Genomic DNA, 14,430 nt, shown 5'->3' on the forward strand with positions numbered 1-14,430 from the left:
TGAGGCAAATATTCTGAAACAAGAACATAAGAAGGGAATTGCATTCTAGGTATGGAAGACAGTTGGTACTCATTCATGAAGGCAGGTAAGGGAGTATTAGATAGTTGTGTACTCCAATAAACAAGCAGTCGGAGGATATATGGAGATGAAATTATCAATAACCATCTGAATAATTGTGCAAAAATCACTAACAATCAGATAAATATGCACTAAACAACTGTGATATAGTAGGAATTTTACTGGCTTTAGAACATATATTTTTGTACACATACATATATTATGCATATGTTTTTCCTTCTTTTAATTTATGAAATGAAACAAGAATTTACATAATGATATAGAAAAAAAGATGATTGCACATGAAACTGCAAATTGATAATGTGCTATTCCTTTAAAATATATAATAACATTATCATGCACATTTCTTTTTTTTCCCTCTCTTTCCCCACTCTAGAAATCACTACCATTAGGTACAAATATAAATATGTGTGAATGTATGTGTATATATACAAAATACATACATATGTAAAATTATTCTACACACACTTCTATTACACATAACACCCATATCCATATACAAATTGTATACTAATACATACATATGTATATTAATAGATACATACATGTGCCTATAAATTTTTATCTCTTCTAATATGATTTACTGAATAAATGGTTAGGAATATAATGGAGTATTCTCATATAAAAAGAATGATGAATATGAACATTTTAGAGAAATATGGGTAAATTTGTATGAAGTGATATAAAGTGAACAAAACAAAACTATAGAGAAACATAAGATATTTAATGATTACACCAACTAAAATAAAGATAACTTTAAAGAATAAGTAAATTCAAGTTAAGGCTAACAAAGTTTGTACCAAAAATGAAAATTAAAAAAAATTCTTCCCTTATGTTAAAATTAATAAACAATAAAAGTAGGATAGGATTTATACTATCAGATAGGCAGTAAACATTTTATTGGTTTTTTAGTAATATATGACTCTTTGTGACCTCATTTGGAGTTTTCTTAGTAAAGATAAGTGGAGTGGGTTGCCATTTCTTTCTCTTGCTCATTTTACAGGTCAGGAAACTAAAGATTAAGTGACTTGCTCAGGGTCACAAGTTGTTTGAAAGTGAATTTGAACTGTGAAGATGAATTTTCATGATTCCAAGCCCAGATCGCTATCCATTGGGCTACTCACTTATGGAATTCCAAGCATTATTCTAGGTTTGGAAATACAAATACAAGGAAACAGAGGATAGTCTCTGTCCTCAAGAAGAAAACACATAAAATACAGCCAAAGTTGGGAAGAAAGGATCCCAGACGAACACAGTAGCCAAAGAAATAAAGAGCTTCCCCCTCCCAAAGGGGCTCACCAATGAGAGAAAGAGGTGGACATGGCAGAATGATATTGCAGGGAAAAAAAGTCTTAAAAGCCTAAGGAATTTCCAGGGTCCTTAAGGAGCAGTGTGTGTGTTTGTATGTATGTGTATATGTGTGTGTGTGTGTACAAGCTCAGGAGGGTATTGAGCTTTCTGTGAGTTGTTGCATTTTGCTTTTGCAAAACTTTTGCCACTATCCACATTTTAAAACATTAAAAATAGTTCACTGGTAACTTTTGGAGGGATTTTTTTTTCAGTGAATAGTCACATGAAAAACCCGGTTTTTCTAGGATTTGAGCACTGAAAGGGAAACTTGAAGAGATTGCAGGGCCAAGTAAATGATTTTCAAGGAAGAGAACAATATGAAAATGTCAATAAATAGCAGGCAAAACAAACAAACAAACAAAAAACTTAATTAAAGGATCTGAAACTCAAAAGAGATGGACCTCAGAAGTCATCTTTTATTTATAATACAACAGGAATCTCTGTACAGAAAACCTAATTACCCATCATTCACTCTTTGCTTCCAAACTTCCAATAAGGGAATTATTTTTCTGAGTATTCCAACCAATCTCAGAATAGCCTTAATCGTTAAGTGTGTGTGTGTGTGTGTGTGTGTGTGTGTGTGTTTTGTCCCTCCCTTAAATCACACTTAAATTGGCCTTTCAATCTTTGTTCCCAATTGTGTGATCTGAGGCTGAGCAGAACTAAAATCTGATTACATTTCAACATGACATTTCTTCAAATTCTTAAGGATAATATTCATGTGCCCTCCCAATAATTTATCTTAATCAGACTAAATGATCCCAGTTCTTTCAGATGATTCTCATATAGCATGTTCTTGAGATCCTTCATCATTCTGGCTACCCTACTCCAGATACCCTTGCATTTATCAGTATTGTTCCTATTTTGGAATCCAAACACAGCAGAACCCAATGATAGAATATCTTGCTATTCCTGGACATATCCCTTAAAGTAGTCTAGGATTGCATTTGTTAGCCTCCAATGGCAACCCAAATTGAGCTTGAGATTCGATAATTCCTCTGATAATATGTCACCATCTGACCATGTACCCTTAACTTATATTTGAAAAGCTTATTTTTTAAAATCTAATTGTAATTTTATATTCTTATATCCATTAAAATGATTTTTATTAGATTTGGTCCAACATTCTAGCTATTGTGCTAGTTGGAGAGGAATGAGAAGTTTTGTGTGATATTCTGTTGTTCTTTTCAGAAGGTTAGGAAAAAACAATACTCTACTTAGTAGTGGTTATACAAAGTACTGGAGAATGATGACATAAGACAAAATTTCTAACCGTTTCCCACTCTCATACTGTTTTTGGCTGAGAAATTTTTACATGATTCCGAGTGCATAAGTATAGAGGTATACAAATCAAGCACTTACTGCTTAAAAAATAGTTTTATGACTCCCGCATTAAGTAATGTGATCCCCTGTGGGGTCATGATCCACAGTTTGAGAACCTTTGACATAAGGAATGTGTGGTAGGGGCTAAAGAATGAAGGAGATTGCATTCTGGATCTGGCTAGCCAGAGAGGTCAAGATTGTGAAGGCAGTCATATTCATAGTCAGCAATTATACAGGTCTAGGACTTCATTATATTTAAATTGTTTTACCTCTTTAAGTAATGTCTTTCTAACTAACCTTATGGTCAGGGAATCATCTTTTACACTTTTTCTTTTTGGATTCTTCCACAGCATCTGACATAGTCTAAGCACATAATAGGTATGTAATCAATACTTGTTCATTAATTAAATATGTAAAATGGTAATTTGTGCTCTATGCTTATATTTGTTTCCATGGTTAATTTTTTAAAGATAGAATCCAAAATATAGAACTATAAATCAACTTACAGATCACCTAGATTCATTCCCATCTCATTTTGTAGACAAGGATACCCATTCATTCACTTCTGATGCTTAAGGGAGATAGCGACACAAAAAGTCAGTATTGTAAAGGAAAGAAGAGTAAGAGGGGCCTAAAGATTCCAAGTGGAAGAAAGTATTAACTCAGGTGCAGACTCCCTGAAATAGGAGGGGAATGTATGACCAAAGCAGAGGACTGGAAGAGGAGAAAGTTCATAAACTGGTAAATTAGCATTGCATGGATATCTACTGATGTTTTGAAGTGTATAGTTGGAGAGTGCAGGGAATTTATTACAGCTTTGCTTGATTTCCTCAATAACATATCAAGCAAGGTCATATGATAGAAAATCATCCTGAAAAACTTTATCAGAGTAAGTCAACTTTTGATACTTTTATGCTAAAGAGACTTACAATAATAGAGCCAATAAATTTATTTTTCTAAGTTACCTTTAGATTATGTTTGGTCTATAAAATTTGCACTGAAGTTCACACCCTTCTCCTCTATGCTATTGCCATTAACTCCACATAGCTTTCTGTAAGAGAAGGCCAAGAGATACAAACACAATGAGCTTTCTCCTTCCCTCCACCCTAAGAATGCTCTAATTCCCATTTAAAGAAAAAAAGAAAAAAAAATGCTCTAATTCTCATTTAAAGAAAAAAAAGAAAAAAAGAAAAAAAAATCACCAGAATGACATGCTATCATTCTTTTCATTTTACTGTCTGTTTTTATTAGGTCCATAAGCATATTTCTCTGATGGCTACCCTGATTTCCTTTAAATTCAAAATTTATGGCCCAGTGTTTATTTTCATGACCAATTTAGCCTAATTTGGGACATATGGGAATGGAACAATAACAGGTACAGCTAAAGTAATTATCCTCTAAAAATGAGATGTGACTATTCTAGTAACTATTATTATTGAATTTGTAAATGGATTTATGTTGATATAAGAACAAGGACACTTGTAAAGAGTTTTATGGGAAGAAGAGTGGTGAACTGGATCACATGATACATATGGAATCAGGAAGAACTGAGTCTGAATTCTACCTTGGCCACTTACTAGCTGTATTGTGGTAGGTAAGTCACTTAACTTCACTTCATCTGTAAAAGGGACACAACAATGTTTACCTCCATCATGGAATTACTATGAGGCTCACATGCAATAAACTATATAAAAGTGATTTGAAAAAGTTAAGTTCTTGAATTTATAAGTGTCAGCTATTATTATTATTATTATGAGTATTATTCAATACCTAATTCTCCTTTCAATTCTGAACTCATATGTATACTTAATACTCAATCAAATGGGCCTATGATCTCCTCAATGTAGGTACTTTCTTCAATGATTCAGATTACCTAGAGGCAGCTGGTGAAATATTATATAGAAAACTAGTCCTGGATTTAGTCAGATCAAAATTCAAATTCAGCTTCAGTGACTTTAGAACTGGGCAAATCACAACCGTTATCTGCCTCAGTTTTCTTAACTAAAATAAGGATAATGATAGTTTTTACTTACAGGTTGCTATGAGGATCTAATGAGATAAAATATGTAAAACACTTGCCATAATCCTTGACACATAATGAGGATGTTTAGCAAATGCTCAATCCCTTTATAAATTGATCCTTCCCTATATTAGATGATTCTTGTCCTTGTTCTCCCATAAAAGAAATATAGAAGAATTGGGAATCTATCTAATATGAACTTGATGCAAAACAGTTCCAGCACATAGGGAGCACTTAATAAATGATTTCCAATTGATTAATAATATACTTATCCAGCAGCATGAACAGTTGCACTTCATTGAAATTTTTAAGTAGCTGAAATATATTCATCTAAGAGCAAAAGCTGATTTGTATTTTAGTTATTTAGTATGGGAATCTTTCTAAAATGCTCTACATTTCCCTTCTTTCTTAAAGATTCCTAACCAAAATTTAACCTCCCTGCTGACTCAAGGCATTGTTATGAACATTAACCACCATCTAATCCTGTATTAAAATTCTTTGACTCTACTCCCACAAAAGACTAAGCATTCCAGAGCTGAATGGTCATCTATTTCATTTATCATTTCACAGATGAGGAGACTGAGGTATATATGTATGTGGGTATAATTGTATATCTTCAATAGTGAGCCATTGGAGGCCTTTTTATTGGTTCTTTAAACATTTCATATATACCAGCAAAGAACTTGTCTATTTGTTAAACAAGTGACCCTCTCCTTTTCTTGATCATAGATGAAGAAAGACATCATAGATGTCCTTGATAAAATATCCTTAATTGTTTATAGGTATAGTGATTTCACAGAGGACATGGTCAGAGAGTATTAGGGATGGGGATAGCAATTTTTTCTTCCAATTACTTATGTTATATATTCTGCTTAGTACCAGTCTCTGTAAAGATTTGGTAAGCTTGAAAATAAAATTGATAGCAAAAACTGAACAGCTGAAATGGCCAAGATTAGTGAGGAGCCGGTCCTGAGCATCACCTGTCTATCCCAGCAAAACCTTGGATCATTTGAGACACTTTGTCAGAAAATCAGGGGGGTGATTCATCTATCAGCTTCAGCAGTAACAGCTAGCTAAGGACTCTGCCTGTAAAACCCCTCTGATTGGTGGATTTCTGGTGGCTTGACCAAGAGTTTACAAAGGAGTTTACAAAGTTCTAATCTGGTCTATTTGACCCTTGATATTCCTTCATCTAAAATCAAGAAAGAAAAAAAAAAGCAAGAAGAAAGAGTAACACCATGTGTTCATGGCCACATGGTGACCCAGGTGGGGATAATAAGGTAGCCACAACCCTACCTGCTTCTGCTTCTTTTCTCATTTGGAGAACCATAACATGTATTTTTTCTCACTGAAAAACAAACAAACAAACAAACCAAAAAAAAATACCACTAGGGAGAATGATTTCCTTTATATTTGCTTTTTTATATGCATTAAATTCTGGCTCAGCAGTGAATTAAAAGGGTTTTCACCACCACACAATGAGCTGACAGGAAACGGAATATTTGTGTTTCTCTGAATGGGACGAGGGTTCTTTGATATGAATTCCCAGAAGAAAACTTTCCAAACTTCCACATGGGTTGGTACATGCAGAGCATATTGTATGTATTGTAAGGAATGGACCTTTATTAACCAGTCCACCATGATACATATTTAATAGAAGTGGATTGCAAGATAAACAAGACTTCAGCCAGTATTTAAGTCAGTATAAATTCACATGAACCTAAAGAAATAGGTCAGATTAGGAATTATTTTATTTTCCAATAGGGCTTTTTTTTTGGCCAACTTAAGACACCGCTCTCCTTACATTGATCTTAAAATGTAAAGGAAGAAATTCATTTTAGATACAAAGGTATACTTCATGCCAGAGAGAATTGATTGAATTTCCTTTTCTGGAGGTCTTTAAAAATTGTACGAATCTTATTTGTTGAGGACATTTTAGGTGTGGTCAAGCTTAAAGACAGAGTTATGTATCTTCCAGACTTTAAGAGTCTATAATAAATCTTTCTGCAATTTTAATTAAGTGAATTAAAAAAAATTCCAGTTACACAAGTCCAAAAAGAAATTCAACATCTGGGAAAAGAATTCCCACATGACTAACATTTCAACATTGGAACTGGGTTATGTAAACCAAATGCTCTTTTAATTGGTTGTTTTTACCTAAGGATTATTTTTGAGGAGTCTCATATGCTTTATCTGGGTGTTTTTGGGGAAGAGGGTGATTTACATTACTCAATATTTTAGTATTTTGATTCTCTCTTTTCCTTTTTGGAGGCGTTCTTCTAAGCATTTGTATACCGCTGTCTATATACAAATCCTAACTTTTTTCCATGTGCATAGTTTTCCATACTAAGGGAAAAAAACTGTGTGAGAAAGGTAGAATAGGTTTTTGAGACTTTTTCCAGCCGTTGTATCTCACATCAAAATGGGTCTGAATAAAAGTGAATTAACTATACAGAATCAGACTCAAGATTCCTTACTCGCTAGGATTCCTTACAATTGCCAGTTGTAAGGATTTTTATGTGAAAAAGTGAAAGGGGATTTATTATTAAGCAAAAAATGATTCAACCTATGCTCCTAAGTCTAACCATATTCATTCCTTAATGTGATAAGTAGAGAACCTTGTAAAATCTTATAGAAAATAGTTCATATGCATCATTTACTCTGTTGAACTATACTGAACCAGTCTCCATAGATAAACACATTTGTGCTAAATAATGCTGTACCTATACAGAACCAGGCGGGAAAGAGTAGCCCGTGACTATTTTGATTGAGAAAGTCCTCCAAGATATTTCCAAATATTTTAACAATCATGAATCTCTTCCTATCCAGACTGGGTCATAAGGCTTATTGTTTTACTAATAGATTTTAAGTTAGGGTTACAATTAATTTATATTTTGTTATAGATAATTCCTCATAGTGTTCTCTAATTGTGTGTGCCCTTACATAATTGTTAGTCTTGAAAGCAAAAACTGGGCTGTGCATCTCCAGGATTATTAGTTGATGGATAGCATTTATGCTTTTTCAGCAGTACAGATGTAGCTGAACTTAGCATCTTGTTAACAAGAATAATTAATTAATGGGAAATTACCAGATGGAATCATACTCCAGATGAAGTACTTCTCCCAAAGCAGGGAAATCTTGCTTTCTCCTCCTACAGTATACAGTCTAATGGGAATTTGTCTCTATGTTTTCCTTGTTTCTCTATACCCCTATCCTTTTCAACAAAATTTGTCTTAAAAGCTTGGTTTGAGAAAACATTTGCTACTGCTTTCCCTGCATTCACTTTATGAAGTTTTTCTTGGGTATGAAAAAGCTAGTTACAGTTTTACTGCTCATTTAAGTTCCTCGTATACATTTTATAAATACAAATTGAATTTGTGATTATCTTAGATGTGGAGCTGACAGGTGATGGTGTCAGTCTCAAAAAGGATTCAAGTCACACAGGATAAATATTAGTACTACCATTTGAATCCAAGTCTTTTGAGCTCAAAGCCAGGCCCTTTACCCTTTGCTAGCTTACCTTGTCATAGAATATTAAACAGTTTAACAAAATTTCAGACTAATACCCACAACTGATTTTTAAAGCTTATTGATAGTAAGTATTTCTAAGGCTGGCACTGTTACAAGTTTTGATCAATCTCCATCGATAAACTCACTTGTGCTTAGAAATGCTATGCTAAGGATGCAATACTATATTCTATTGGCCTTCCTTTTTCATAGTCTAACTATATAACTATCATCAATTAGACTGAAGAACATTTGATACAGTACACACACACACACACATAAACATATATGTAGAGAGATACAGATATAGATATATAGGCATAGATAAGTAAGTAGATTTCTGTGTGTGTATTTCCTCCCCCTGGTTTTTTCTAGGTTAAAAAGATAAATGCTTTTTGAGTTAATTTTCATCACCTAATTCATAGCTGTAACTTGTGGATTTTTAAAAAGTCATCCCTTGATAATAGAGATGGATTCCAGATTTGTTAAGTTTCAAAAGATGGCAATAGCTTTGAATTTTGCCAATGGCAAATAAGGAAGAGTTTTTTTTTTTATTATAAATAATCTTCAGGCTTAGATGAGACATATGACCTTGCACTTATGCTCTATTTATAATCCTATTGCCTGTCACAAATGCTGACTTATAGTAAGCACTGAATAACTTCTTATTGCTTTATTTACTGATTAATTACTGTAAGATTAATCTTAATTCAGAATTTGCATTCAACAGGCACAGTCTTAAAGGTGTTGTGTACAAGTTTATTACTGTTCAGAACCTTGATTTAAATAAGACATAAGGGAAGAGGAAATTTACAGCATAAAAGTAATACACTATTACCAAACACAGTGACCACCTATAACAATAAAGACACTATTACAAACAAACAAAAGAGAACATACATTATCACCACTCTGAGGAAGCACCAACATCTGAATTCCTAGGCTGGGAGAGCCCACAGTTATTCAGTCTTGTATGGGAGGTGTTCCTAGGTAAGCTTACAGTACTTTTGTGATGAATTCTCAAAGTCCCTTTCCATCAAGGGGTTTTTATAGACTGAGAACAAAGAAGGAATTACTCTAAGAATTCTTATTTGATATGTAACTCTTGAGACAGTATAATCTCCCAGCTACAGTATTCTCCATCTAGAAAGGCCCATCTAGGAATATGTGAATGTAATGAAATATTATTGTTCTATACGAAATGATCAGTAGAATGATTTCAGAAAAGCCTGGAGAGCTTACTTGTACTGATATTAAATGAAGTGAGTAGAATCAAGAGAACATTGTACCCAGTAACAAAAATATTATATGATGATCAACTGTGATGACTTGGCTCTTTTCAACAATGTGGTGATTCAAAGCAATTCCAATAGATTTGAAATAGAAAGTGCTACCTATACCTATGGAATCTGGATATGGATCAAAGCTAGTATTTTCACTTTTTGTTGTTGTTGTTATTTGTTTGTTTGTTCTTTTTTCTTTCTTTCTCATGGCTTTTCCTTTTTTCATCTGATATTTTTTACACAACATTATAAATATGGAAATATATTTAGAAGAATTGTGCATGTTTAACATATATCAGATTGCTTGCTATCTTGGGGAGGGGAGAGGGAAAGAAGGAAGAAAAATTAGAAAACAAGTGTTGGCAAAGGTGAAATTTTGAAAATTACCTTTGCGTGTATTTGGAAAAAATAAAATGCTATTTAAAAATTTAAAAAAATATATCTTTGTGTCCACAGGCCTTATGTAAATGTTAAATATTGCAAGAATTAATTCCTGTTCATGATAATTATAACTGTTTATCATTTCCTTTGATCCTTACAACAATCTTACAAAGTCAATGATGTCAGTATCATTTTCTCCATTTTTAAAATGAAGAAACTGAAGTTGATTGAAGGAAAATGAGTTGCCCAACTTCACATGGTTAGGGGAAAAGATGGAGCTAAGACATATTTAACTCTAAATCTAAGGTTCTTTCTACAATGCAATATTGATTTGGTTCATTGATCAGAATTATAACTACTCTTTAGCAATCAGATCCTTGTCTCAGGATCTAAATTTTGAAAATTACCTAAGTGTTCATTCCTTCAAAAACATTAAAACAATAACTTAGTGCCTATTTAAAAGTTAACAAGATTAATAATTTAGAATGGGGAGGTATAATAATTTTTTGTTTTCTTTCACCAATTTCTTTTTCTTATTTCTACATAGCAACAGAAAATACAAAACATTCTGTTTGCTTTTTTATCTAAATATTTTTTGTATCTTGCAAAAGTGTGAAGAGATCAAGGGTAACCTAGAAATAAATATAAATTCTAATTGTGGCAGAGAAACAAACTGCTGTCCAAACATTAGGGAGTTTTCTATTTGAGGGATCTGATCTGTTAGGATTATGTTCTTTTAAAAAAAATTATAAATTATACAAAGCAGCAGAAGAGAACACTACATGTATTTCAGGGGGAATTATTTTGTCCATTGAGAAAAAAAAGTGAGATTATTGTTAAAATAGGATATGATTGAATAAGTTGAGAAATAAAAAAAGGTAAGACATAGAGGACAGTGACAAGAATACTTGTCAAGAATACTCAAGTAACACTCAACCACTCAAGACCACCAGTGGTTCCATTTTCCATAGTTATATTTATGATGTTTACCAAACATGCAAGAATTTTTAGCTATGTCCCTGAAATAGAAATAAAAAAAATATTAAACCATACTCCTCATTTAATACTTTTTAAAGTGCTATCAGGCCAAAAGATTAGACAGGTAATATATTTCCATGTTTTCTCAAAAATACAAATGTTATGCAAATAAGATGAGGAGATCCTGTAACCTGCCATTGTCAAATATGATAATTTTTGTTTCTGAATGTAAATGAGATTTCAAGTCCACAATTGTTGCTGTTTAATAAATTTTCAGTCATTCCCAACTCTTTGTGACCCCTTTTTTGGATTTTCTTGACAAAGATACTGGAATAGTTTGCAATTTCCTTCTCCACTCGTTTTTAACAGATGGATAATGAAGAATCGGGGTCAAGTAACTTGCCAAGATTTACACAGCTATTGAGTGTCTGAGGCTATAGCAATCTATCTACCTGTCCTGAAAATATAATCCATACAGACACCTAGCCAAATATTCACATGTAAAAGAATGCAAAACTAGTTTGACTCTAAATAGTTATTAGCTTATATGTCTTCTTACTTTTGTGGTCACATCAGTTACTACTCTTTTCCAGAGTCCTCCCCCCCCAAAGAAAATAAAGATGGGAAAACATAAATAATTACTTCTCTTCTTTTGTTGTAAATTATATAGCTCAATAAGATCAGAGGTAGAGTGATAACTACTTGAACATGTTCTCCCACTGTATATCTTACTTGATATCCAGCTAAATCTAGAATTTGAAATAAACTTGTCTCATATTTCTACCTGTAATAGAAATTTTGTAATTTTACCTGCTCTGGTGATAACTTTTAAATTAACAGGTTGGTTTATTGATTGGTTATTTGACTATTTCAAATACTTTAAAATCAATAGGAAACTGATAAATATCTTTTATTTTCTGAATAGATAAAAAATATCCAGAAACAATGGAAGAAGGAAAACCCCATGGACTTTTAGGGGAAATAGGTGACACACCATGATCTAAAATGCTAATAATAATTGTAATTTTTTGTGTTCTCACAAGATAAGTAAGGACAATGTCTAATGAATAAATTTGTACTTTATAAGTTTTTTACTTGCTATAATATGGGAAATGCATATTAGGATTTTGGGATATTTCTAATCAGAACACATTACATCCTTTCTTCAAGTTGATAAACTTAAATTATGGCAGATATCTGAACAATAAGGAAAGAGGTAGAATGGGATAAGATGAGGTAAATGAAAGAGTTTGGTCATGAACTTTCTCTTGAATTTCTCTATTTTTCTCATTCTTACATATCATTTTATATTTTATTGTATAATTTAGCATTTAATTATAAATTTATCTCTTTACAATAGTCACAAATTGTTTTCTGATTCTTTGATGTAAATGACACTCACTCAATCTTGCCCGCAAAATTATAAACAACTTGAGGACAGGTACTGCTGTGTTTTATACCAATTATATGCTGTCTTTCACAGAACAATTTGTGGTGCACGCTATGCATTTTGCATTAATTCTTCAATAATAGATACTTATTAGAATTATATCATAAAGGTTTGTAAAGCAGTAGGATCTTCCAGAGACCAAGTTCTCTTAAATAGCCACTGGAATGACACCTTGTAGGTACTGCATATATTATTCTTAAATGGTAGTATTATAATAGCTTGAATTATACACATGTGATGTATTTTTTTTTTGGTTGAGTGTGGGTGGAAAGTAAGCTAATAGGGAAAATGAGATTTACAAGTCAAAACAGTGCTGTGAGGTAGGTTGAAGAAGAATTATTGAGGTTTAGAGATTCAAAATATTTTGTGTAAGGTCATATGAATACCATAGGGGAAAGACAGAATTTGAACCCAAGTCTCCTGACTCTACATTCAATATATTCTTTCCATTAGAGTTGTTGCTATTGTTCATCCTTCATTTTTGAAGAGGTCCATTAACATCATAAGGTGATGTCTTGAGTTGCATGTGAATTGGATGGGAGGTAGAGTTATAAAAAAGTCAGCCTTGCTTTTTCAGTCTTCAAAGTCCAATGGCAAGATAAAAGTCAAGACAACTGGTGATGGGTCCAAGATGCAGTGGGTGATCTTAAAATCTTTTATGTCTAGCTAATTGATTCAACTGCCTTTATGGCCATTGGAACATTCACCCATTCGGCTAGGGGAAATCTCCCCAACTTGGAATAAAAATCCTCCTAAATCACTAATAGGTTTGAGGCTTGTTGATTACCCTCAATCTGATTTAATCTGTCTGCTAACAGTTTAACAAGGTGTGAACACCCTGTATACTACAGCTTCTTGGAGCCACAGGTGAGAATTGGGAGAAAGCAAACATCAAAGATGGATGAATGACATTGAAAAGGTCTAGGTAGGCTCACACTAGAGGTACTAATCCTCCCTACATTAGAGTAGTGTAATAGAAAAAAAAAAAAGTTGAGCAAACTCTCATGTGAACTTTACATTTCTGCTAGCATAAGGTATTGAAATCCTCCTCAGTCAGGATCTAATCAAATAACACTCATTCACTCTTTTGCTTTGATGCATATTTCTTCATCTGATCAACTAAGAAGAAAAAATATGCTGAAAATAAAGCAATATAACGTTGATTTCATTGATATAAGGGTTTTGTCCACAATTGATAAATGGTCAAAGGATATGAAGAGACAATTTTCAGATAACAAAATTAAGGTCATCTATAGTTATATGAAAAAAATGCTCTAAATCACTATTGGTTAAATAAATGCAAATTAAAATAAATCTGAGCTACCACCTCGTACCTCTCAGATTGGAGAGGAAAAGATAATGATAAATGTTGGAGAAGATGTGGGAAAACTAATACATTGGTAGTGGAGTGGTGAAATGATCCAACCATTCTGGAGAACAAATTAGAATTATGTCCAAAGGGCTATAAAACTGTACATGCCCTTTGACCCAGCTGTGCCATTACAAGGTTTGTATCCCAAGGAAATCATAACAAAGGTAAAAGGACCCATGTGTGCAAAAATGTTTGTAGCAGCTCTTTGCAAAAAATTGGAAAATGAGTAGATGCCCATCAACTGGCCAATAGCTGAACAAGTTGTGATACATGAAGGTAATAGAATATTATTGTTCTATAAAAATGATGAACAAACTGATTTTAGAAAGGCCTGAAAAGATTTACATGAACTGATGGTGAGAGAAACAAGCAGAACTAGGAATACAATGTTGTATCACACAACAGCAAGAATGTGTGATGATCAACTATGAAAGACTTGGTTCTTCTCAGTGGTTCAATGATCCAAAGCAACTCCAATAGACTTTGGACAGAAAATGCCATCTGCATCCAGAAAAAGAACTAAGAAGACTGAATATAAATTGACACATTCTATATTAATTTCTTTTTTTCTGTTTTTTAATATCTCCCATGGTTTTTCCACTCTGCTCTGTTTTTCTTTCCCAATGTGATTCATAAAGCAATGTGTGTTAAAAATAAATTATTAATAATAATAAGATATAAGAGTTAT

This window comes from Sarcophilus harrisii, chromosome 3, assembly GCF_902635505.1.
Source record: "Sarcophilus harrisii chromosome 3, mSarHar1.11, whole genome shotgun sequence".
In the NCBI taxonomy this organism is placed as follows: Eukaryota; Metazoa; Chordata; class Mammalia; order Dasyuromorphia; family Dasyuridae; genus Sarcophilus; species Sarcophilus harrisii.